Here is a 4,357-nt window from a genome sequence, read left to right as displayed (position 1 = left end):
CCAGCTTTAGGGTCCTGCAGTTTATGTAATTTAGGATTCTCTTCCTAAAAAAATAGAAATTAATGAATATAATCTTAGGTATTTCAATGAGTTTTTAAAACAAGTAAAAAAAAAAAACCCTCAGTATAGTAAGTAAACCTCAACACACTACAAAGGTCAAGACCTGACAACACAAACATAAAATCCAGAAAAATTAATTTGTTGCTTATATAAACTCTTCTTTAGAATTTTTTTCTACATGTCTTTTCTACATATTGCTTATCTTCCTATATCAGAGAGTAATTTTCTAGTATCACTTTGGTAGGGAAGCTAAAAGTATAATTCATTCCCCTATCATCATTGATCAATATTTATTTTTATATTATCAAGGTAAATGCAATTTCAACATGTGATATTATTGTTTGTAGTGCTGCGGGCTTATGCTCACAAATGCAGGCATCCTGATGCTTCTATGCTTGATTCTCATCACAAAACCCAAAAACATTATCATGTATTTATAATCTTTTATTCTGTGCTATTGAATAAGTTCTTTATGGCGGAAAATCTTGTATTTTTATGAGGCATCAAAACAACTCATATCTTCTGCTAATAAAATTAGACATATCTGAGGCTTGTGAATTTTTTTGAAGATTAGCTTCTCTGGCCAGATGTTTCACTCTTGTCTTTCCTTCTCTGCTCACAGATGTGCATCTCCGGCATTGGCAGATGCGCCCCTCTGCAGTGTGGAGGTTACCTTCCAGCTCTGTGCTGTGAAGCCGGGAGAGCCAGTTTTTGGGGAAGGGTTTTCCTGGGACTCACATCTACAGTAAGAGACTAGAGTAGATGACTAACAACAGAAAATTAATTATACCATCTATTACACTAACACAGAGCTAAGTAGCTCCTCAGCTAACATTCTCCTTACATGAACCCAGAGCAACCGTCAGCTACTCTCCTGTCAGCAACAAGAGGGAACTATGATGGAGAGAAGTCTGAGCGGGAAAAGACGGTGCCTTTGGGTGATTACAGCAAAGACACTGGGAAGATCTGTGTGAAGGGCTGGCTCTGCAGCCTGTGGTACTGAGGGGAAATCCTTTAATCAACAGGGCCAAGGGAGACCAAGGCCACTGAAGGAATGCTCTTGGAGGGGATACTGGGTCCCAGGTCCTAGCTTTTCCTCTCTCTTTGCTTTCTATTGACCAATGAAGCAAGCAGCTCCCCTGGCCTGCATGCCTGCTCAGACATTCTGCCTTATCACAGGCCCAAAGGCAGCAGGGCCAACTGACTAAAACCTCACAAACTATGAGCAAAGTGAAAGTTCCATATTTTTCAATTAAGATTACCCAGGCATTTTTAAAAACAGAAACAGAAAGCTGACTAACACATATATCATAATTTTGTAAATTTTATAAAAAATATAACATTTATTCAGAGGCTTTGTGAGACCTTGTAGGAAGTGGGCAGACACGAAGCCCGACTTTCATTTACTTTACCATATCTACTAGTCAGTTTTTAATCTGTAGATGTCATATCAGAGGAGCAAAGAGGCTGTTATGAAATGGAGGACAACAAGCAGGGCCTATTGGCAGTAGCCACCACTGGTCTAGGTTTTCAGAGACAAGCTGATCTCTGTGAGTTCAAGGCCAGACTGGTCATAGAATGAGTTGCTGGATAGCCAGGGCTACACAGAAAAACCCTGTCTCCAATAACAAAAACCTAAACCAAAAAAGAATATTCAGGTTTCACCTTAGCCAGTTCTTTAAGCCTGTGTTTCTCACAAGTGGGGAACTGCCACTTTTAAAATGACAGCATGCACATTTCTATTGATAACAAAATAAAGGCATTGGTATAAATATTATGGATTACTTGTATACTTAGTTAATAAGTAACCATTCTGCATTTTCAATTTTTAACTATAGTTTCCGTCTGGTAACTCCAATTGTGTTGTTGCATTGTCCAGGAGCCTTCAGGCTGTTAAAATAGAGACAAAAACGACCAGTAAGAGGCTTCAAACATAAAACAGTGCTCTTTATCGTCACTAATACAAAGTTATATTATACAAAAATGTTGGCAGAAAATCTTATCTCCATGTGACCAAGGGTCAATAGTTAATTAGAAGCAATGTGTAATATTCAAAATAAAATTCAAAATTATTTTCTTAATTGCTAAATTGGATTTATACTCCTAATTTACTATATATTTCAATAATGTCATAATGCAGATATTTAAAGAAGAGAAGCACATTTAATTATCAAGGTCTGTCTCATTAAAGTTAGTATTTGAATATAGTTTGTTAGTTAGTTATTTGGTCTGATCTCATAAAAAGAAGACACTGAGCTGTGAGGTTCAATAACATCATTTCGTACATGACATTTTCCAAACAGGAAATGCCTGAATTTTAAGTATCATGACTAAAGAAATGAGTTAAATATAGGCTCAGATTTGACCTGATCTTTCTGCCATTCAACCCAACACAACATTTACTTTCAATATAAGAATAATATTAATCATGCAAATACATGTTTATCTAGTATACATATTTATGTGGCAAACACATTGTTGTTGCTGATGATACATAAAAGGATTAGACAAGATCTCTGCCCTCTGTGATGAGTCTTCACTTACCTGACACACAGGAAAGCAGCTAAAAGGGGAACCTTTCAATGAGAATGACATTACAGAATGAGATAAGATGCACCACACCAAAATCTGAAATGTGAAAATTTTAAATAATGTGGAATTCAAAGTTCCCACAACAAGAAAGACCACGAAGATTCTAGGAATTAAGAGAACAGTTGGATGGAAGCTTGATGTTCAGAGACAAGTGCATGAAATGAGAAGGAGCTGAGAATGAGGATGGATTGTGAGTGCCTGAAGAACATAGAAAGAGTCTGCTTTTCTTTGAAGGGTCTTGAAAAGCCATCTGACTGTTTAAAACAGGGGAATATATATATGTATGTATGTATCTATCTATCTATGTATGCCCACATTTATATGCATAGATATCGAAGTAGATATGCACATAGATATATCTGCAGTAAGGGGAATATATATATATATATATATAGTGTATTTATATGTAGATGTGTGTGTATGTTTGTATGTGCATGTATAAATATATATTCCCTTGATTAAAACATTTGGAGGGCTTTTAAATGCATATGGTTATTATCTGTGTATGTATGTATGCCCACATTTATATGCATAGATACTGAAGTAGATATGCACATAGATATATCTGCAGTCAGATGTGTTATAGACTTTCAGAATCAGGAGATTGTTAAAATATGATTTAATTGGCAATAAAATATGATAATAAGTTGTCCTAGAGAGATGGTAGTGAAGGGTTCATGGGTCCAAGGTGGGCATTAAGAGAATTTACTGGCAGATTGCATGATAAAGAAAGCATAAAAGATAATTCTTAATTTTGTACCTTAATAAATGTGAATGGTGACATCACTTATTATTGAGGGCTAGGAAGGATTATCTTAGGAAAATATCAGTTTTAGGGAGGAAAATTAAGTGTTCTAATTTAAATAATTTTGTGCTGACTGTGATGTCTCTTTTTATACAGTGCTACAGACAAACAGATAGCTTAGGAAGTTTAAAAATAAGTGTTTGGATTAGAAATGTAAATTTAAATTGCTGGCATATATCTGAAGTAACTGAGTAAAATGAAATTGGCTAAAAAATAAAATAAGAGAGAGAGGAAAGAACAACGCAAATCCCAGGATGGAGCCCTAAGGAATGCCAATGTTTCAAGGATGGGGGAAAGGACAGGTTCAGAAGATACTAAAGAGAATAGCTCATAAGATAAGAGGGTCCTCCGTAGAACTGGGAAGAGAGCACACTTCTAGAGAAAAGATTCATTTCTGAATCTTGCTGAGGAGTGAAGTAAGATGACAAGATAAATGGCACTGTGTCTGGTGATCTCGGGGTCTCTTGGAATTAATGATGGTGATCTCTGTGGAGTGGAGTGTACGGATGTCAAGCTGAAGTGCGTTAAAGAGAACAGAAGGAGAAAGAGGAAGGTACTCTTGCAGATGTCAGTGATGCTTTCCAGTGAACTGGAGGGTTTGGAGGATGCAAAGTCAAGGTGAGTTCTCCTTTGGGGAAGATGGAGATGGCATTTGTTAGTGATGCTCATGGTCTAGTAAGCTGAAGCAGGGGTATACACTTGAGTTAAGTCCTTCCACAAATAAAAAGAGAAGTCGTTTTAACCGTTTGATTAAAATACACTTGTTTCTGCCATAACACTCTGCATAAGACTATTTTAAATATTTGTGTCTTGCAAAAACACACTTAAAAGAATCGTTAAGAAAAATGTCTTAGATTGTGCAAAACCCATCATAAGAGCATTAACGTTTGAATTTCAACC

Source organism: Chionomys nivalis, chromosome 5 (assembly GCF_950005125.1).
Source record: "Chionomys nivalis chromosome 5, mChiNiv1.1, whole genome shotgun sequence".
Lineage (NCBI taxonomy): Eukaryota > Metazoa > Chordata > Mammalia > Rodentia > Cricetidae > Chionomys > Chionomys nivalis.
Note: the sequence above shows the minus strand (reverse complement) of the source record.